Genomic DNA, 23639 nt, shown 5'->3' with positions numbered 1-23639 from the left:
TGAAAATATCTGCTACCTTTCCCCTTCCTTTTGCCGTATAAAACTCCTGTCCCGGAAGCTGCTTGTAGTGGGCTTTAACGCAGGTTTCGTCGTCCATTACCACGCAGTCAAACTTCGTCAGCATCGTCGTGTACAGCCTTCGGGATCGCGCTTTGGCCGTCGTATAAGTCGATAGTCTGGCTCGTTTTTTGGCTCGATGCACGGTTGTAGACGATACACCCAGCTTATTTGCGGCATCTCGGAGAGAGAGGTTAGGGTTTCGCTTGAAACTACCGGCAACTCTCTTTGTCGTTTCAGCGGCTTCCGGTTTTCGACTTCCTCACGATCCAGACTTCCTGGCTGTCGACAAACGTTACCCTAACACATTAATTACATTTGTAACGGTTGATCTGGCAACTTTTAGCGATTTTGCCAGCTTTGCGTGCGAGTAGCTCGGATTTTCGCGATGCGCGAGCAAAATTTTGATACGCTGTTCTTCTTCCTTGGAAGGCATTTTGACAACTGAAGAGTGAATTCCAAAAACAAAATAGGAGCAACATTCTACACACACACATCTTCTAAATGAGGGGTGTTCAGGTTTTTTAAATGCAAATTTGAAATAAATGCGTCAATTTGATATTGACCAAATTTTGACCGTATCACCCTTTATTTACCAAAGCACACAAATTTTGTACGGATATATATTTTTTCATTTTCGATTAGAAGTTTATCACTGTTCTTTATAAGAGACTGACAAGCCTGAAGTTTGTATGGGATTTTAAGACGTTTTGTTCGGGAGGGACATGAAAAACCAGTTTTTCATCAATAACTTTGGCCCCCTAGGCCGCTTTCTTCTGAATACGGTTTTTAAAGCATAAAATAAGACAAATATTTCATCCGAAGACTGCATTCCGATCAGAGTTAAGATAAAAAAGTTTTACCTACCTAACCTACCTAAGGGTCCAGCGCCGATTGACCGGCGCGTAGGGCTGAGATAAAAGATCTCCACTGCTGGCGATCCGGAGCCAGCGTCTTCACTTGCTGCCAGCCGAGGTTCTCGTCAACTGTGCGGATTTCAGCGGCTAGACTTCGCCGCCACGAGCTTTAGAGCCTGCCTCTTCTTCGATGCCCATCTGGATTCCAGTCAAGCGCCTCTCTGCAAATCTCGTTTTCACCTCTTCGCAGCGTGTGCCCAATCCATCTCCACTTACGTTCCCGAATCTCGATTTCTAGCGCCTTTTGATGACACCGGCGATGAAGTTCAACGTTTGAGATCCAGTTACCAGGCCACCAAGCGTGGATGATGTTCCGCAGGCAGCGATTCACAAAAACTTGCAGTTTTCCGCATATGTGCACCAAGTTTCACACCCGTACAGCAATACGGATTTGACGTTTGAGTTGAAGATTCGGATCTTAGTTCGTAGAGAGATCTGGCGTGACCGCCAGATGTTTCGGAGACTCGCAAACGCAAATCGGGCTTTTCTGATCCGGGTTTCGATGTCCTTCTTGGTACCACCATCAGGCGTAATCTGGCTACCAAGATACTGGAAGCACTCCACTGTCTCAACCTGTTGTCCAGCTACCACGAAATTGGAACGATTTTCTGTATTGATTTCCATCGACTTGGTCTTTCCGACATTGATTTTGAGACCTGCTGCCTTGGAGCTTTCGGTGAGGTCGTCGAGTTTGCTCTGCATGTCTTGTTGTGTTTGGGCGAGCAAAACAATATCGTCTGCCAGGTCAAGGTCGTTCAGTTGCTCCATGGTTGAAGGATTCCACGGCAATCCTCGGTTTGGTCTACAGTCAATCGATCCAGTCAAGATTTCATCCATTACGATGAGAAAAAGCAGCGGTGACAAAATACATCCTTGTCTCACTCCAGCAGTTACCGGGATTGGTTCGGACAAGACACCGTCGTGCAAGACCTTGCACGAAAATGCCTCGTACTGTGCTTCGATGAGATGGACTAGTTTCTCTGGGACCCCTCGTCGTCTAAGAGCAGCCCAGATGTTTTCGTGGTTCAGTCGGTCAAATGCTTTTTCGAAATCAACGAACACCAGCAGAAGAGAGTCCTGGAATTCGTTGATTTGTTCCAGTATTATTCGTAGCGTTGTGATGTGGTCCACACATGATCGTCCGGATCGGAATCCAGCTTATTGCCGTCGGAGTGTAGCGTCGATTTTCTCCTGGATCCTGTTCAGGATCACTTTGCAGAGTACTTTGAGGGTTGTACAGATCAAAGTTATGCCACGCCAGTTACCGCACTCTGTTAGGTCTCCTTTCTTTGGGACCTTTACGAGGATACCCTGCATCCAGTCGGCCGGGAATGTTGCAGTATCCCAAATGTCAGCGAAAAGACGGTGCAACATTTGTGCTGACAAGGCAGGGTCGGCTTTGAGCATTTCAGCAGGAATGCAATCGATTCCAGGCGCTTTGTTGGATTTCATGTCCTTGATTGCCGCTTCTATTTCAGCCAGCGAGGGCGCTTCCGAGTTGACGCCATTAATGCGACTTACTGTGGGCGCCTCGAGCTGCGGGTTCTGTTGGCCATTGCTATTTGTAACTCGAAAAAGTTGATCAAAATGCTCAGTCCAACGCTTGAGCTGATCTGATCGATCTGTCAGCAGCTGACCTGCTCGGTTTTTCAGCGGCATTCTTGCATTAGTCCTTGCATCACTAAGGCGGCGAGAAATATCATATAATAATCGGATATCTCCAATGGCGGCGGCTCTTTCTCCCTCTTCGGCTAGGGAGTTTGTCCAGGCTCTCTTGTCTCGTCTACAAGCTCGTTTAACTGCCTTTTCCAGCTCCGCATATCGTAAGCGGGCGGCTGCTTTGGCTGACCCGGTACATGCCTGCTCAATTCCGACTTTCGCCTTTCTCCGATCATCGATCATCCTCCAGGTTTCATCCAACATCCATTCACTTCGTCTTCCACAAACTTTACCGAGAGTACCATGGCTCGTCGTGATAAAGGCATTCTTGATTCCACACCACTGTTCTTCGACTGTTCCGTCTGTCGGCAGCTCCGAGGCTCGGGATTCTAGCTGTTCAACGTATGCCCTTTTCACCTCTGGATTCTCCAACCGGCGGACGTCGTATCGACACCCGACTTTCTCCTCGCGCCGTTGGACACGCGCAACTCTCAGTCGTATCTCGCCAAGGACGAGGTGATGGTCAGATGCAATGTCTGCGCTTCGTTTGTTGCGGACATCAAGAAGGCTCCTTCTCCATTTTTGGATGATGCAGATGTGGTCAATTTGATTTTCTGTTCGGCCATCTCGGGATACCCAAGTGACCTTATGTGCTGGTCGATGGGGGAAGAGCGATCCACCGATCACCATGTTGTTGTTGCCACAAAATTCTACAAACAGCTCTTCGTTTTCGCTCATCTGTCCTAGGCCATGGCGCCCCATGATGCGCTGAAAGTCCTGATTATCCTGATGAACTACGGTCGATTCACGACGCTGTTGCAGCAAAACCAGTCACCCCTTTGCCTGAACCAGGAACGTGCTTGGCCGAGGAATTGAATCAACAAATAAGTCAAAAAAATGTCTCAGGTTGGCGCCTTCTGGGTACCAGAAAGGTTTGGAAAGCCGATTGGACGGAGTACGACAATCGACAGTTGCGCCGCAAGAAGCAGCAACTAAAAGCCGATAAAGCAAAAAAAAGACGGCAACGAAAGGCGCGTAATATTAACAACAATAATATGAACCCCTACATTAATAGCCGTTCTACCCACAACATGAATCATCCACTACCGCCTGATCGAGAGCTTCTTGCGGCGGCCAAAAACCTTTTTTCGCATCCGCCAGCCAGCCCCAGTAAACGCAGAAGCAAACGAGGTATCCAATTTATAAGGGGTGAAACTTTAAACCCTGCAAAGGACAACGTTCGAGGAACACCAAGCCCCGTGCCGTCACCGCGCCGTTATAGGCGTCCGATAATTACTGCACCCACCGTCCCACCAAATTTGCCAACAAATTCTTCGCCTGAAGTATCACCGCGCCGTAAAAGACGTCCGAGAATTACTGTACCTGCCGTCCCACCAAATTTGCCAACGAATCATAACGGAAACATGACGCCTTCAGTGCCACCTGTCTCCCCACAAGCGACGTTTGCCTATCCGTTTCCCAATCCGTACGTCACACCGTTTGCTGCCCCATGCTGCCATCGCGCTCCAACAGCTCCCACGGCGTTTGATTACCCGGTAATGTATGGGCAATATAATTTTCTGCCCCAACGACGCGTGCCAATGTAGGTACTAGATCCTCTATCGAAATTCTAGTTTATTGCCAAAATGTAAACCGTATGAGAAGCGCGGTAAAAATGAAGGAAATAAGCTTGAAACTTTTAGGCTCCTCTTATCAAATTGTTCTCTTTACTGAAACTAGCTGGGACGCTAGCGTTAACAGTGAAGAAGTTTTCGGTTCGAGGTTTAATGTGTTCCGCAGTGATAGAAATTTAGCATTGTCCAAAAAAAAGTCAGGTGGCGGCGTTCTTGTAGCTTTGGATTCTATTTTTCCCTCAGAAGAAATTGCAACGCAAACATATACTGAATTTGATTCTATCTTTGTAAAAACATTATTGGCAAAGGAAATGCACATTTTTGCTTCCGTGTACTTTCCACCTGAATATGCCACTTCACATTATTTTGAATTATTCTTCCAAATTCTTGAAAATACATTAGCTGAACAACCGGAAGCAAAATTACACATTTATGGCGATTTCAATCAACGCAACGCTGACTTTATTTTGGATGATGACAATGAAGCAATTCTACTTCCAGTCGTAGGCGAGAACGAAACGTTACAATTAATCTTCGGCAAATCTTCTATTTTAGGCTTAAACCAAGTGAATCATGTTAAAAATAGTAACAATAATTATCTTGATCTACTTTTTACTAACTGTACAGAAGACTTTTGCGTAAACGAATCGACTGATCCACTATGGAAAAACGAAGCATTTCACAAAGCGATAGAATACTCGCTCTTTATCCATAACTGTGTAATACCTCGCGACTGGGAGTACGAGGAAATGCCAGACTATCAGAACTCAAACTTCGAACTTTTGAAACTAGAACTAATCAATATAGAGTGGTCAAGTGTATTGAAGAATGAAGGAAATGTTGATACAACAGTAGAAACCTTTTATAACATAATGATTAATCTCATAAACAGTCATGTTCCTTCAAAATTTAAAAGACGGTCCTACAGCTCTAAACACCCTGTCTGGTATAACAAAGATTTGAAAAACTTACAAAATAGGAAGCAAAAAGCTCATAAAGTCTACAGAAGTGATAGAAGTGTTACAAATCATCAAAATTATATAAATTTATGCAACCAGCTTAATTCATGTATAAAAAGTTCTTTTGAAAAATACAATCAGAAAATTGAAAAAGAAATTAAGCAAAACCCAAAAGCGTTCTTTGGCTATACTAAAACGCAGATGAAAAATTCAAACTTTCCTACTCAATTGACACTTGACGGGAGCATTGGAAATAATCCACTGGAAATTTCTAACTTATTCGCAACTTTTTTTCAGGAAGTGTATACTTCTTTCACTGAGGCTGACCGAGATAGGGAATACTTTTCAGTCATTCCAGATTTAGCGTGTGACATTCAGGTCAATGAAATTGATTACAATAATGTTTCCGAAGGACTTAGAAAACTTGATGCTTCCAAAGCAGCAGGGCCTGATGGACTTCCCCCATGTTTCCTCAAAAACTTGGCGGCCGAATTGACAGAGCCTCTTCTGATTCTTTTTAATATGTCATTAAATTATAGTAAAGTACCCAAATTTTGGAAAAAATCTTTTTTAATTCCGATTTTCAAGTCCGGGAAAAAATCAGATGTCCGAAATTATAGAGGAATAGCTATTTTGTCTTGCATCCCAAAACTCTTTGAATCAATAATAAATGAAAAAATTTATCAACAAGTAAAAAATATTATAACGAGCAAACAACATGGTTTCTTCAAAGGACGCTCTACAGCATCAAATCTTCTCGAATTCGTTACATACGTTATCGATTCTATGAGCAAAGGCTTTCATGTTGAGGCTATTTATACCGACTTTAGCAAAGCCTTTGATCGCATTGACATACCCCTTTTAATCTTCAAATTAAAAAAAATTGGCTTTCATCCAAATCTTCTCTCCTGGTTACAATCATACTTAACTGATCGAACACAAATCGTTCGTTTCCAAAACGAATTATCCAAATCTGTAGCTGTGACCTCTGGTGTGCCTCAGGGGTCTCATTTAGGACCTCTCCTTTTCATACTGTTCGTTAACGACATTTCCTTTATTCTAAAACGGATTGAATACCTAATATACGCCGACGATATTAAACTATTTCTGAAAATAAAAACAACCGAAGATGCTGAAACATTTCAAAACGAAATCAATGTTTTCTTTGAATGGTGCAACAAAAGTTTACTTCAATTGAATGTTAAAAAATGCAACTCTATATCATTTAGCAGAAAGCAAAGTTATCCTATCATTGAAACAAAATTAGGCAATCAACCAGTACAAAAATGCAAAATTGTAAGGGATCTCGGCGTCATATTGGATTCAAAACTCACGTTTGTAGAACATCAGAACAATATCATCAATAAAGCAAATTGCATGCTAGGATTTGTAAAACGTTTCAGCAAACACTTTCAAGACCCATACACCATAAAATCTCTTTATATATCCTATGTTCGTTCGATATTGGAGTATTGTAGCATCATATGGAATCCTTATTCAAATATTCACGAGCAACGTCTCGAATCAGTTCAAAAACAATTTTTGTTATATGCGCTACGTAAAATCAATTGGACCACTTTTCCTCTTCCATCGTATGAATCTCGTTGTAAGCTTATTGATATAGAACCTCTCAGTAAACGCAGAGAATTTTCCCAAATTGCATTTGTAAATGATGTTGTTACACAAAGAATAGACAGTCCTGAATTACTTTCAAAACTAAATTTTTACGCACCCTCCCGTCCATTGAGAAATAAACATTTGTTCTACATTAAACTTTACGACAAAGACTATGCAAAACATCAACCTATTAATCAAATGATGTACAAATACAATTTACAAAGTGAAATTTTAGACGTAGCGATGAACAAAACACAATTAAAAAAGGCATCCAAAAACAACTTCATAGAACAACAAAACAATAGCTTACATTAGTTTTAAGTAGTTTTAAGTATTGTAGTCTACATAGTTTGACTCAAATAAATAAATAAATAAATAAATAAATAAATAAATAAATAAATAAATAAATAAATAAATTATCGGAGCCAATCTTTGCGTTGAAGTCGCCTAAGTGGATTTGAATGTCACCCTTCGGAATTCTCTCAACCACGATGTTCAATTGACTGTAAAACTGCTCTTTCTCCTGCAAATCGGCAACGTCAGTTGGCGCATAACACTGGACCATTGTAAGGTTTCTAACCCGTGTTCTGAATCTGGCTACGATTATTCTTTCGTTTATCGGTTCCCATCTTATGAGGGCCATATGGGCCTGCGTGCTTAACAGGAAACCAACTCCTCGTTCCCGAGTAGCATGTTCTCCTCGTATGCCAGAGTAAAGCAGTACTTGCCCGGACTGTGTAAAAAAGTTTTAGGCTACAAAAATGGGATAGCTTTTTTAAGGGTAATATTCATCACTGTTAATGAGGCATCAAAATGTTCAACCGACCTGACCGGAATACTCAAACTGAAATGCATGCAATTTTGTCGAATAACGACCGATTTTAACCAGGGAATAACTTTTTCAAAAGTCGTCATTCACTCTATCTGCATTAAAAAAAAAAAATAAACATAACTGATAAAACCAATAATTTTTCTGACTACGTCAATTCGATGCCACTTCAATCTTGAAACTTTTGAGGCATAAGCGGTAACTGTGGATGTAATTATATTTATAAGTTATTGAAGTTGAAAAGTGCTTCATGTTGCCCCAGGAGACGGTACTTTAGTTAATTAGAAACAAAGAAAGATTCCGCATGCCACGAGAAACTATTCAGTTGTTGGACCACCAAGGAATAATCCAAAGCTCCAAATTAGTCCCCTAATATTTGTCAATCAAGGCTCATCAACTCGGAATCTTTCGCCGATCTTTACATAGAAACAAACAAGAAATTTGCTCTACGGGGTGCCTCGTTTCATAATTGTAATGATTACCGATGCATAGTCAACGGCAGACAGGTGAAAGTGAAACCAAACTTCCGCCGTCAAGGCAAAGCATATTTTTCTCTCTACATATCATGGCAGCATAGCAAAGTTGCCGGTGCCGATAATGATAATCACCATAAATATATTAATTTGATGACTCGTGTAGGCAGCGGCACAACTCTGTCAAGGGCATCTTGCCAAGGTCCCTTAGAGTGTTGTTGATTTTTGGGCCGGAAAGGCCGTCAATCTCAATGCGCGTTAGAAGCTAGCTGTAATCAACTCTGCAGCATCAAGCAGTCAGCCCCAAGCAACGACATGTCGTCAACTCGTATCTGAATATTCGGAGCTTTTGAGCCTGAGGAGTGTGGTGCATAAACTATGAGCTTTTGGCTTACTGACCCAGATCAATATTCAAATAACTCCCGGCGGGGCTGCTGCACCCATGTGACTTATGCAGTTCGGTTGATTCAGTTCGAGCTCAAGTTGATATCTGAATGGTTTCAAATTTTGTTTGTAAGATAAAAATGTTTTATGAAGTTTTAATAAACAAACATTTCAAATATTAGTGATAGTATTTGCAATTTGTGTTGAAAAAAATTGGCACAAAGTCATATCCTAGATGAAATCTTTCAATTTCTCTTTATGTATTACACGTAATTGCTTTAAATTCAACTGCTTTGAAAAATATCATTATTTAAATAAACTATTAATAATTAATATTCAGACGCATTGATTCTCAGTATATTCCCATAGATGCGGCCCGATCATCCTGGGGGTTATGAAATGTTGGGTGTGAGTTAAGTTAGAAAACTATTAGAGAGATCGAGGAAGCTGATTAGCGGACGGCGTGGTTCGATTTTGGGCTCTCGGACTCCGATCACACGGGGAGGTAAGATACGATCGCGACAAACGATTAGCATAGTTAATAAAAGTTCGATCATCTCTCCCGATCAGTGACTGCAAGGCGGTTCAGTTGAAAAGTTTATTTTTGGGTGAAAACAATCGAATCCCAAAACAGAGAAACGGCTTAACTTAAATTAAGGTCTGTTGAAAATCGATGATTTCTCCAAAGTTCATAGCCCTTCAAAGCAGTTTATTGCATCAAAGGCACATGTTTTACAGCTCAAAATTATTTTTCGTTTTTCCCACAATGGTCTACGTAGCTTCTTGAGAGCTATCGTAGCTACTTAGAAAGAAAACCAAAAAGCATTCTAAATATATGAATGTATTTATAAATAGGAATGAATATGAATATAAAACAAAATATAATAATATCATTAATCCTAAAACAAAATATGTTAATCAAATATAATATAATCAAACATAAAAATCATCAATACTTATGTTCTGTATTCGTCTTGGTAAACCTTTGTACCTGAAAATATTCAAATTTTTGAAGGTTATGGAAGGTATTAGAGAGACATGAGATATCAAAGAAAGAAAGAACATAACCCATAAATATCATGATTTTTTCGAAAAAGATACAACGGCTCACCGGCAGGACTTGTACCGGCAATCTCCGCTTCAGTACAACCTTCGAAAAATAAAAATCATAATACATAAAAATCAGTTAATAATGCATTTGTCTAGGTCTACAAACATTTGAACTATGGAGACTGGAAAAAAGAAATCTCGACAAGATATACAGTTATCGCAAAATATTTTTAAACTGTATAAAACATCTGCATCTAAGTCTATTTTGTGACACCTTTTATCGATTTTTTTATTCGATCTTTTCCAATGAAACCAAACAACAAATTCTCTTTCTTCCGAAACCGAATTCAAAAGTTAATAAAATATTTAAGACTGTTAAGTTATCATAATTTTGAAACGTTATAAGATAAATCGATAACTGAAGGAAAAATTAGAAAAACAATAATCCGATGTTGCTGGAGAGACTTACTTTTTATAATAAATTTTAATTTTTTCCTTAACATGGGAAAACATTAGAAACTACAAACCCGATTTGTTTGTCATTTTTACAATTTGTATCATTCTCCATCATTATTTAGTTATTTTTGTCATGTTTAGTCTTTTGTTTGCATCTGTTTTTTACGAAATTCTCATCATTTTTGTCACTTTTGAGTATTTTTTTAAAAAAAAATTTGTATTTGTATTCTGTCAACATTTAAAAACGTAAAAACGTAATTATGGTGTTTGTCCAAATCATATGAATCCTGTTATAACGAAATTTATAAGGTTAAGTGTTTGTCCAAATTATATTAATCCTGTTATAACGAAATTTCCAAGCTAAATTCGATTCACAAAACAGTTGGGTTTGGCACATGAAAGAAAATTCACTACAATTTGGAGCAGCCTCTGCCATCCATCAGTTATGAAAACGATCCGCATATGTTAGAATCTTAAAAGGAAGCCGATGAGAATGCTAATTGCACTTCCGATGGATACCGCCAGTGCTTCCGATATTTAAAAGATGCACAAGAAATTCAATACATAATGGATTTTTGATAAATTTAAAAAAATATTTGAAGATAAAAAAACACACCAAAAAATGTATTTATTTTTATTTGTATTGTTTTTCCAATCATCGAATAAATTTATTAAATATCCATTATTGAATGAATTTATTGTTTAATCGGTCTATGAAATAGGTTTAGTGAGCAATTCATTGAGTTTTTAACGTTTTTAACACGTGGCAAAATAAAATAAATTATGAAAGAGTATAGGGAGATAAGGGCATAACGAGCACCCGGGCGCGGGGCATAATAAGCACTCCTCTTTTCTACAAAAGTCCATCGGTGTGCCAAACGGGGATTTTTTTTTATTATCTGACGGGTTTGCGCCGGGGGTCTTCAGATTTTCCCCAAAATTGAAATTTTGGTTCATTTTTGCGACTTAAAAACACATGTATTTTTTCAGATTTCTAACATTTTTATTTTTTGAGTTAGCTTCGGTTAGATTTTTTTGTAAATAAAAAATAACCATTTTTCAAAGCTACATAACTCTGTTGTTTCTCAACGGAAATTATAAAATAGCACATCAAAATGCATTGAAATTTTATCAGCTTTCCAAATAGAATAGTTGAAAAAAATTAAATAATGACCTTCAACATGAAAAGTTGTAAATAAACTTTAAATGGCGTCTAAAAGTACCGTCTGCACCACCGAATATTTTGCAAAAAATACCATTGTATAGCTCGATTCATGATGCAACTTTCATCTGAAGACACCAAAGTGGGCCATTAACACCTTGAAGAGTTATGAAAGAAATAATGACAATAAATCTCTTTTTTTGCATCGAAAACAAACAATGGTGGAACAACTGCACTCACATATGGAGATAGCAAGCACTTCTAACAACATGGAAACAAAAAAACTTACCAAAGCAGGTAAAAAACACTATGTTTTCGTCATTTTCAGACTGCCCCTACACGCATAACAGTCCCATATGAATTTTCGTCATTTTAGGTCAACATAAGGCTTCAACATAAAAGACTAAAAAAAGAGGTTTTGTTCTAGAAATTTCGAAAAAAAATAACAATTCGTGGCTGTCCTATATGAAATATACCTGAATAACAGTCCCATATGTGAAATACCACGGATTTGGTTACTTTTCAATGTTTCTTTCGGCGAAATAGTCTTTGGTTTATTGCTTTGAATCATTTAAACATTTTTCAACTCACTTGATGTCGAATGATGCACACTAGTTTTCGAAGGCAGGTCTGACTTTCTTAGGAATGACTTCCTGAGCGAAAAACTATTGGATGCAATCAAAAATCGTAAAAATATTCAACTTACAATGTGGAATTCATGATATTTTTTTGCAAAAGTATGTTTCTTTTTATGACAATTGCATTTAGAAGTTCAAAAATGATCAAATTTAAGTCTTAGAAAGTAGCTTGGTGATAAAAATATATTTTGTATGGGACTGTTATGCTAGTAGATTCGAAAAAGGTTTCAAATATGGTCGATTAACAGTCCCATAATGAATAAAAATGGTGCTCTCGACCTTACCAATAACCCAATTTCGAAAATTTCAGGCCTAACGATTTATTATGACAACCTAGAAACGATTTTCGTTTATGCTGAAAAAGCTGATTGTCTCGCTTGCTTATTTTTGTATATGGGACTGTTATGAAAGAAGGGGCGGTAGATTGTTGCAGCTCAACTGACTTCATGTTATATCCAAAAGTCTATTAACGTATGCGTTTATACCCAGTTTTGCACCAGGTCACAACAAGTTATGCACATTTTACTGTCATTTTTAGAAGTTTATGCGCTAAGTTTTGCATCCGTAATTCCCCAGATTTGATTTAAAATGGACGGTGGAACACTGAAGATTCTTGTGTGAGCGATCGAGGTAGCAAAACACTGACGACGAATTATGTTCGTTTTAGTATGGTAAACCTTAAAACTGGGCGAATGTAGAAAACGAATACGGTAAAAGTATCATATTTTCATCATTTTACAGCCTGGGCTGGCTATACTGAGCTCTTTGATTATTTCTACAACATTTGTGCCACTTTCTCATACTTTTTTGATCAAAGGGAAAGGATTTTGGTGTCCAGTGCTTAGCTCCCGATATAAACACTATGTAAAGCACGTCTATATTTCATTTTTTTAATCACATTTTTATGATCCCAAACACAGGGACTGGACCTTCTACTATTGGCATTGATTAAGCTTCACAATGATCTTTGCTCGAAAAATTAATAAGTTACATAGTATATGACCAGGTTGTAAAGCAACATTCCCATTATTAGTTATATCACTTAAACAATACGATACTCAGAATTTTAGTTAAAATTTAAAGTCAGTTTTGCTGTAAACACACAACAAAGCACGAAAAAGTAGTGTTTTTTACCTGCTTTGGTAAGTTCTTTTGTTTCCATGTTGTTAGAAGTGCTTGCTATCTCCATATGTGAGTGCAGTTGTTCCACCATTGTTTGTTTTCGATGCAAAAAAAGAGATTTATTGTCATTATTTCTTTCATAACTCTTCAAGGTGTTAATGGCCCACTTTGGTGTCTTCAGATGAAAGTTGCATCATGAATCGAGCTATACAATGGTATTTTTTGCAAAATATTCGGTGGTGCAGACGGTACTTTTAGACGCCATTTAAAGTTTATTTACAACTTTTCATGTTGAAGGTCATTATTTAATTTTTTTCAACTATTCTATTTGGAAAGCTGATAAAATTTCAATGCATTTTGATGTGCTATTTTATAATTTCCGTTGAGAAACAACAGAGTTATGTAGCTTTGAAAAATGGTTATTTTTTATTTACGAAAAAATCTAACCGAAGCTAACTCAAAAAATAAAAATGTTAGAAATCTGAAAAAATACATGTGTTTTTAAGTCGCAAAAATGAATCAAAATTTCAATTTTGGAGAAAATCTGAAGACCCCCGGCGCAAATTGTCAGATAATAAAAAAAAATCCCCAAACGTCTGCTCAAAGATTCTACCACTATACTGAAAAAACGACGCCCCGAGGATTGTGGCACGTTTGAATTCAGTCCAAGGTATCGGCGTGTATGCGCTGATTTCCCGCCACTTTTCTTCTATTATTTCAAACACATTTTGTACTGGTACATTCGTGTAAAGCGACACGACGTCCAGTGAATAGATAATGCAACCTTCGGGTACCTGAACATTCGTGATTTCCGACGAAAAGTCGAAGCTACTGCGTACATGACGTTCGTTTTTGCCAGCGACGTTTTGTAGCACATTGGCTAGAAATTGAGCCACCCGGTATGTTGCTGACCCTCCTGTTGACACTACTGGTCGGAGCGGATGATCTTTTTTGTGAATTTTAGGGAGACCGTAAATTCTCGGCGAAGGGCAGCCCCTTTATCTCCTGTAGTAGCGTCTCTCTTAATAGAACAACTCGAAGAAAAAGCTATCCAAAACCTACGAGATAAGGGCATCACCCTCGTGATATAGAAACGGTATGTTGATGACTGTTTGATTATAGGCAATGAAAGTGATATAGACTGCGTAGACTACTGGCCGAATTCAACAACCAATGCGCTAGCATAAAATTCACTTTAGAGAAAGAAACTGAAAACTCTTTACGTTTCCTAGATTTCAAACTTTCCAGGTGTCAGGGAAAAGTTGAGAAAACCTGGTAGGGTAACGGACTTATTTTGGACCGGGTACCTATTTTTCACCACCTTGCAGCTTTTTCAAGCCCATTTCAGGAGAACGTGTCATTATTGGAGTCAACTTCCAAGAAGTTTTCTGCCTAGCTGTAATGAATTTAATAACTACAAACCTGTTCACAGCTATGATAAAACACTTGAAAACTAGTTTGCAAGCCCGAAGAACCAAAAATACTTGTTTTTGCTGATTAGGGTAACGAAATCTAATGCGGATGAGGGTTAGTGTCTGCAAAATTAAAGTCGATATTAGTAAACTTGGTTTCTTTTGGAAGATTACCATTGCAATATATTTTTAATTTGAGTAGAGTTTTATTTTAAAATTCTCAACATATGCAAAACCATTTATTGTTACATGATTCATGCTATGGCGAAATAAATCAATAAAAATGTCCCGATATTTAAAATTATTCTTGAAGAAAAATAACAAAAAGTTTGTATTTCAATTTTTTCTCAATGAATTATTCTTACGATTTCGGCTACGTTCCGCCAGATGAAGCGAAAACTTATTTTATAGAAGAATGTAAGTTCGTATGGGATCAGCTAGTTGGTTATATTAAAGTCGGAAAATCTCAAAACTGTAGGGGAGAGTGAGGATACTTGATCCCTGGGGATACTAGATTTCGTGGCTATTTCTCGAAACAGGAATGCCTTACAAATATCAAATGTTCTAAAAAAATGTGCCATATGGGTGCTGTTATCTAAACAAATTTTAAAAAATTTATTTTTCGAGTTATTGAACTTTGTTTGCAAAATTTAACAAAACGTGATTTAAAGATCTTTTTTATCACTTAAAAATGTTTCTCACATGAAAAAATTATCATAAAAATATTCATTCCAAAATGTCAATCGTTAGAGTATAATTGCAACTTCATTATGCCTTATTCTCAAAGCAATAGGAAACTTTCAATTTTTTTAAGAAGAAGTTTTCCGAAATGTATGTTATGGGTATAATTTATCCCTAGAGTCCAAAATGATATATTTTTCTTCTGGATGGATCGTGATCATTGATTATCATGAAATTACTGATATTTGTCGAATAACAAATGATTATCCAGTAATTATCTGTAAAATAGGACTAAAAATACTGTATTTATCTTAAAACCAGAAAATTGCGCCTTTAAGTATGCAATGAAAATAGGATAGTAGAACAACTTTTGAAATTCTCTTCGTCTGGTACTTATAAACTGCCAAGTGAGAACTAATATGGCAAAACATAGTTAACGGACCCTTTTCTTTCGGATTTTACCAGATTTTTTCCTAGGGATCAAGTCTCCTTTAGTAAAGGATCAAGTCTCCTGTAACTTAAAAAATATCGCAATGAGACTATCACGAAAATGTTTCTAGTTCATCTACGAGTTCTTGTATCGTTCTAACTTTTTGAGCATATAAACTTGAAATAACACGCTATCAGAAAATGCAAAAGACGGTGAGTTGCAAAATTTTCCCAAAAAGATATGACGAAAATAAGAAAAGGGGATCAAGTATACCCATTCTCCTCTACAGTGAGATTGTGTTGCTTGATCCCAGCAATCTTTCATTTGGTTCATTGTGCAATGTTGATTATTTCGAACCAATCACGGAACGCAACCATTATGCCATTGGCTTGGAGGGGCCGCAGGTGGACAGTAGTTGATAACAAGCTCAAGCTCAAGTATTTTTAAGCAAATTGATTCCAATTGTCCACACCTAGTAGTGAGATAGAAACATTATTTTTTCAATTTTCATTTAAGAGCTACTTTATCCTCATCATGTTTTTAGGTTGTAAAAATTGTAGTATTTTTTTTAAGACCTCAACATCGTTGAAGCTGACTATTAAAAGTTATTTATATATTTATTTTGTCAATCATTAGTAGACACATAAATGGTTGGGTTTGCATAAAACTATACAAAAATAAGTGAGTAGTTAAAAGGATTCAAAATTACAAACATTTTTTTTTAATTTTCAGTTTTTTTATAATATTATCGAATTTTATAAAAATTTGATTTTTTTTTGTTTGTTTAAATATGTGGTTAAATCCCTACTCAGCAGCTCCATTTGAATACCACTTAAAGTTTGCTTTTAAATCTTTTATTCCACAACATTGGCTTTCATTATTATTTTCGTTTTTTTATATGATTTAGTGTGTTAAAGATAGGTATCATCAATGTATTGATAACTTTATTTTAAAGTGATAAGTTTTATGCGGCAAGATTTCTTTGAGGATTATAATATAACATGCAATGGCACTTTAATGATCTAGCAGCTTCAAAGCAATGATTCATGCGTAGTACAGGTGTGCTAGATATTTTGAAAAAAAAATCTTCGAAACAATCTTTAACCGAACTCAGCTGATTTGTCACCGAATCCGGCTGCATTGATTTATGTTCAGAATAATCTTCACCTTTGTCTTCAACGGCAGTCAAGGTTATTGACTGCAGTGAGCCATTCATTAAGCCTTCGAGGCGGTGTTTGAACGAAATTGGACCTTCCGAACGATGACACAAAGAAATCCGTTCTGGAATGTGCTATCATCTTTCAGCTATTCTCTCTATTCTTATGGTTCCTATCCTAATGATGTTCTCAAACCTCTCGATCGAAAAATCGGCTCGTTAAGAAAGCAGATTAAAGATTCTCAGAATACACTGCGTTCGGGGATCTAGCATTATGAGTCGTGAGGCGTTTTTGGAAAAGACTCCTGTTCATTGATTCCACTACCATCCAATTACTGCTGGGTTTTACCATGAAGAAATTTTGAAATTTCATCCACATTTTTTTCCGAAGCCGCCAATTAAGAATGATGATAAATTAAGTTAACTTTATCAACTTATAACTTATCACAAAATGTAGATGACTTGCACATGGAGTGAACCTCTTGTTAAAAAAACTTAAAAGTTCACATTTACATTACTTTCAAACTCTCGAATTGGTTGTAAGAAACACATTACTTGTGTGATAATCCAACTTAATATTTTCGCCCAATTCAAATGCCATTTAAAAAAAAACTTTAGTTTCATAATTGGAACCAATAGCACACCCGGAAAATTGATGAATTATTGTTATACATAGATAAAACATATTGCCATTGAAAGTGAATCGTTAAAAAAAATAAAGAAAGTAAGGCTAGACAGCGAGAAAGAAAATGCATAGTCATCTCATCTGATCATCTGATCACAGTCATTTTATGAGTCTAATACGACTGAGCCTGTTAGCATGGAGTCAGTAGCTGATGGGCGTTGCAAGTCCTTATTTGTGCGATATTCTATTATCGTTAATATGTTGTAGGAGGTGGACTGACTCAAAGATTGAGTAATTTTGATTGTAAGATCAAATTTAAATTAGAAATTTTATCTCAACAACGTTCGAACAACATGCATTTAACTGGAATGCTGTCGAACGGGGCATTATGCTGGGGCAACAGCTGGTTTAGATGCAACATTTGTATACCACAAAACTTATTTAATTTTTTTTTTAAATATTATGTAATAAAGTTGTCATTTAATTATAACAAAATAATGGACATAGTTTCTCACATCGTGAGATAGTTGTTTAAAGATTTTGATTCTCATAGAAAATTGAAAAAAAGAGCAATTTATGTACAAATTTTTACATTTTTCGCTGCTATAAAAAAAACTTTACTCAGTATCAGTGATTGAATTTTGCTGAGCATGAATTGATCAACCATCTCTCGCTCAACACTTTACTCGGAAGCAAAGGTTGCTTTGAGGCAGCGAAAACGACAAAACCGATTATGCATACGCTCTCATCATTCCTCGCCTTCATGAAGCAATATACATTCGAGGCAGCGAATCCAAAAAACCAAACGAATGGCTCTCACTTATCTCCTGTTACAAGCTTGATGGAACCTAATTCAAAAGGCAGAGCAAACCCGAGTCTCCTCGTTTGTGCCTGGATCGAATGCGTGAGGTTTTTCTGCTATTGCTATTATTGCACAGCAACCGCACGCAGGCAGCTAGTTTTTTCGTTTCTTGTTCCTCCCCCCTCTTTGCTCCATACGTTGCGGGCCTGTGCAATGCAATAAGTTCGGTTGTTTTTGTTGTTGCCTCAACCTTCGCGGCGAGGTTGAAGATGTTCTCCTCAAAGACAGCTATCGGGTTGAGTCATTCAAATTCAAGAACGAAAATGAGTATGTGTGCCTCGTCTTCTTCATACATCATGTAGTAACCGAACGTTGAGAGAGTTCGTTCGGGGCAGCAAACGAATTATATCTCTCAGAGCAGATCCTCCTCATGGAGGGAGGTTTGAATGAATGTATATGTATCGTCTCTTGTACAGCTATGCGAAGCCTCAGAGCGTATATTTTGAATGCCTCTGATGAGAAAATTGGTGAGGATTTCAATCACTGCTCAGTATGACGAATTACCTTAATGATATCACTCACAAAGATTATTTTGCTTATAGGGGGAAGTTGTCTACTACCGGACACTTAAGGTTTTTAAGCAATAACTTCAAAAATCAGTTGTTGTAAATATTGGTTCCTCTACTGATTTGAAGAGTATCAATATTATGATCACTAAACAGTATTAGAAAAAAAAAATTTACAACATATTCATGTGGTAACAGAAATCATTTTATGTTAGTTTTCACTCATTTCCAAAAGTGTTGTCTATGGCCGGACACTACGAATTTCATCACCAAAGTTGTCACCAATGGCACAAAAACGTATCAAAATGACTGAAATCAGTTGCTTAGGTCTTGTGAGTAAGTACTTTCCAATACCGGACATTCTATCTATTCTATCTATTGAACAGCGTGGTTGAGAGAATTCCGGAGGGTGACATTCAAATCCACTTAGGCGACTTCAACGCAAAGATTGGCTCCGATAATCAGGACTTTGAGCGCATCATGGGGCGCCATGGCCTAGGACAGATGAGCGAAAACGAAGAGCTGTTTGTAGAATTTTGTGGCAACAACAACATGGTGATCGGTGGATCGCTCTTCCCCCATCGACCAGCACATAAGGTCACTTGGGTATCCCGAGATGGCCGAACAGAAAATCAAATTGATCACATCTGCATCAGCCGAAAATGGAGAAGGAGCCTTCTTGATGTCCGCAACAAGCGAAGCGCAGACATTGCATCTGACCATCACCTCGTCCTTGGCGAGATACGACTGAGAGTTGCGCGTGTCCAACGGCGCGAGGAGAAAGTCGGGTGTCGATACGACGTCCGCCGGTTGGAGAATCCAGAGGTGAAAAGGGCATACGTTGAACAACTAGAATCCCGAGCCTCGGAGTTGCCGACAGACGGAACAGTCGAAGAACAGTGGTGTGGAATCAAGAATGCCTTTATCACGACGAGCCATGGTACTCTCGGTAAAGTTTGTGGAAGACGAAGTGAATGGATGTTGGATGAAACTTGGAGGATGGTCGATGATCGGAGAAAGGCGAAAGTCGGAATTGAGCAGGCATGTACCGGGTCAGCCAAAGCAGCCGCCCGCTTACGATATGCGGAGCTGGAAAAGGCAGTTAAACGAGCTTGTAGACGAGACAAGAGAGCCTGGACAAACTCCCTAGCCGAAGAGGGAGAAAGAGCCGCCGCCATTGGAGATATCCGATTATTATATGATATTTCTCGCCGCCTTAGTGGTGCAAGGACTAATGCAAGAATGCCGCTAAAAAACCGAGCAGGTCAGCTGCTGACAAATCGAACAGATCAGCTCAAGCGTTGGACTGAGCATTTTGATCAACTTTTCCGAGTTACAAATAGCAATGGTCAACAGAACCCGCAGCTCGAGGCGCCCACAGTAAGTCGCATTAATGGCGTCAACTCGGAAGCGCCTTCGCTGGCTGAAATAGAAGCGGCAAGGACATGAAATCCAACAAAGCGCCTGGAATCGATTGCATTCCTGCTGAAATGCTCAAAGCCGACCCTGCCTTGTCAGCACAAATGTTGCACCGTCTTTTCGCTGACATTTGGGATACTGCAACATTCCCGGCCGACTAGATGCAGGGTTTCCTCTTAAAGGTCCCAAAGAAAGGAGACCTAACAGAGTGCGGTAACTGGCGTGGCATAACTTTGATCTGTACAACCCTTAAAGTACTCTGCAAAGTGATCCTGAACAGGATCCAGGAGAAAATCGACGCTACACTCCGACGGCAACAAGCTGGATTCCGAACCGGACGATCATGTGTGGACCACATCACAACGCTACGAATAATACTGGAACAAATCAACGAATTCCAGGACTCTCTTCTGCTAGTGTTCGTTGATTTCGAAAAAGCATTTGACCGACTGAACCACGAAAACATCTGGGCTGCTCTTAGACGACGAGGGGTCCCAGAGAAACTAGTCCATCTCATCGAAGCACAGTACGAGGCATTTTCGTGCAAGGTTTTGCACGACGGTGTCTTGTCCGAACCAATCCCGGTAACTGCTGGAGTGAGACAAGGATGTATTTTATCACCGCTGCTTTTTCTCATCGTAATGGATGAGATCTTGACTGGATCGATTAGTTGTAGACCAAACCGAGGATTGCCGTGGAATCCTTCAACCATGGAGCAACTGAACGACCTTGACCTGGCAGACGATATTGTTTTGCTCGCCCAAACACAACAAGACATGCAGAGCAAACTCGACGACCTCACCGAAAGCTCCAAGGCAGCAGGTCTCAAAATCAATGTCGGAAAGACCAAGTCGATGGAAATCAACACAGAAAATCGTTCCAATTTCGTGGTAGCTGGACAACAGGTTGAGACAGTGGAGTGCTTCCAGTATCTTGGTAGCCAGATTACGCCTGATGGTGGTACCAAGAAGGACATCGAAACCCGGATCAGAAAAGCCCGATTTGCGTTTGCGAGTCTCCGAAACATCTGGCGGTCACGCCAGATCTCTCTACGAACTAAGATCCGAATCTTCAACTCAAACGTCAAATCCGTATTGCTGTACGGGTGTGAAACTTGGTGCACATATGCGGTGACGACGCGAAAACTGCAAGTTTTTGTGAATCGCAGCCTGCGGAACATCATCCGCGCTTGGTGGCCTGGCAACTGGATCTCAAACGTTGAACTTCATCGCCGGTGTCATCAAAAGGCTCTAGAAATCGAGATTCGGGAACGTAAGTGGAGATGGATTGGGCACACGCTGCGAAGAGATGAAAACGAGATTTGCAGAGAGGCGCTTGACTGGAATCCAGATGGGCATCGAAGAAGAGGCAGGCCCAAAAGCTCGTGGCGGCGAAGTCTAGCCGCTGAAATCCGCACAGTTGACAACCTTGGCTGGCAGCAAGTGAAGACGCTCCGAATCGCCAGCAGTGGAGATCTTTTATCTCAGCCCTATGCGCCGGTCAATCGGCGCTGGACCCTTAGGTAGGTAGGACATTCTATGAAGCCATTTATAAAAGTTTTTTTTGACAAACCAGAATGTAACATTTCTTTCGAAAAAACTAGAGTAAAATTGTCTATGACCGGACAGCAAAATCTAAATATTATCAGAGGACCAAAATAGTTTGGTTATTTAATCCGTATCTTCAGCTATCCAATTGAGGGTGCTATAGAGATGAAAAAATGAAAGTTTCAAGTTGAAATCATTTATAATTTTGAATATTTTCTTGTCCGGTCATAGAGAACAATATGGAGTCCGGTCATAGAGAAATCGCACTTTTTTTTATTTTCCTAATATTTTGTTTGAACTTCCGTTCTGTTATCTTACATCTACTGAAGTCGAAAGATAACCAATCAACGATGACGTTTATGTGCAATTCACATTTGACAAGCCGTAAAAACTGATCACAATAAGTTTAGGCGATCCTTGTCGAACTACTTGGCGAAAGCTTTCGATGCTTATAATTTGTTTACCTTTTCAGATTGGATTACCATATTTCTAACACCATATCAGGCTACTATTTACTTTATTTTCATGGTGTTAAAACATTATAAGGATATATCGTTTTCGAAAAATCAATGTTGTCCGGCCATAGGAGGTGTCCGGTCATAGACGACTTCCCTCTATTATACTATACCAACACTGTTGGTGTTAAAATATTTTTCGGTCAATTACCAAATTTATTCAAATAAATGTTAAAAATCCAGTCACCAGACTGGGTTAAAATACATAAAAATTCTAATCAATAAGTTCACCGTTTAAATCTCGTTTTCATGTACTGGAATACGATTGTATTGCATCACGTGTTTGTTTATTTCGAATTTCATCCATCCAAACACTATTTTTTATGATTTTAACCTATTTCAACAACTAGTAGAATTTTATGTAGTATTTTTTACCCATAAATGTATGCAGCACCCTTTGCTATAACTTAAAACACATTTCCGAGGAAATATGAAATTTAATTCGATCAAATCGTTAACGTTATCATATCACATCAAAAACTATAAATTTTTCAAACGTTTTCTTTTGATTTTTCATTCAAAACCAAGTTTGTCGCAACCAACCCCTTTTTCTTATTAGTATGAAAATCGCATGTTTTTGCAAATTTAATAATAACTTGCTACGTCAATTTAATGTCCCATCAACCTCAAAACTCTTGATGTAGCTGTATGATTTTTATCTGTGGACATTAAGGTTTTGGAAGCCATTGAATTGAAAAATGTCGCATGATGCCCCAGTTGACGGTACATAACAAAATATGTATATATTACCTACTGGTCGAGTGCCTATGTTCAGCCACCATTTCGCGCGTTTTTTTAATAGAATCCTTTTTCAAATTTCATAATACAATAATGGATTGATATGGAAAGTTATATAAGGTACACCGGGGCAAGTGCAAACGGATTTCACCATAGTTTAACTTTCGCATGTCCTAGAAAAATAAGTGTGTCTCCAAAAATTATCAATTATCGTTCGTTGCATCACTAAAATAGTTTTCAACAAATTCCCGTTGAAAATGAAAAATTAAAAAATGTTGGTAAAAAACAACGGTACTTTTTGTTAGGAACCCAATTTTCAGTTCCAAAGTTTTTGCGTATAACCGTTAGCTCTCTAAAACAGAACAATGGTTTTTGGTTTGTTTAAAACTGTGATAACATAGTGTTGTTTTTTCGTAGGAAACATTGTTTGTTTTTGACCAGTCAGGAGTATATTTTCGCTGGAGCTGTTTATTTTGGCTTGTTGTAAGCAGTATTTATAATTTTGTGAAAATTTTTGGTGAGTTTGCTCAAAATTTTGTATATTCAAATTTGTTGGAAGATTTAGTTGGAAACTTTCTTTATAATTTCATAGTAGCCGGTGTTGGTGACGCTACTTGAGGATTTTTTTTGCTGGAGCAGAGTTTTTGCTAGGTGTAGTTGCAGGCGTCGTTAAGCGCCATCGCGGGCGTCGTGATTCGCCATTGTGGACGCCGTGTTTAGCGGTTTCTTTGTTGTTTTTGGTTGGCGAGGAATTTGTTTGATTCAGTGGTGGGCAACAGTTTAAATTTGCC

The sequence above is a fragment of the Uranotaenia lowii genome, chromosome 2 (assembly GCF_029784155.1).
Source record: "Uranotaenia lowii strain MFRU-FL chromosome 2, ASM2978415v1, whole genome shotgun sequence".
NCBI lineage: Eukaryota > Metazoa > Arthropoda > Insecta > Diptera > Culicidae > Uranotaenia > Uranotaenia lowii.
This window is presented reverse-complemented; position numbering follows the sequence as displayed.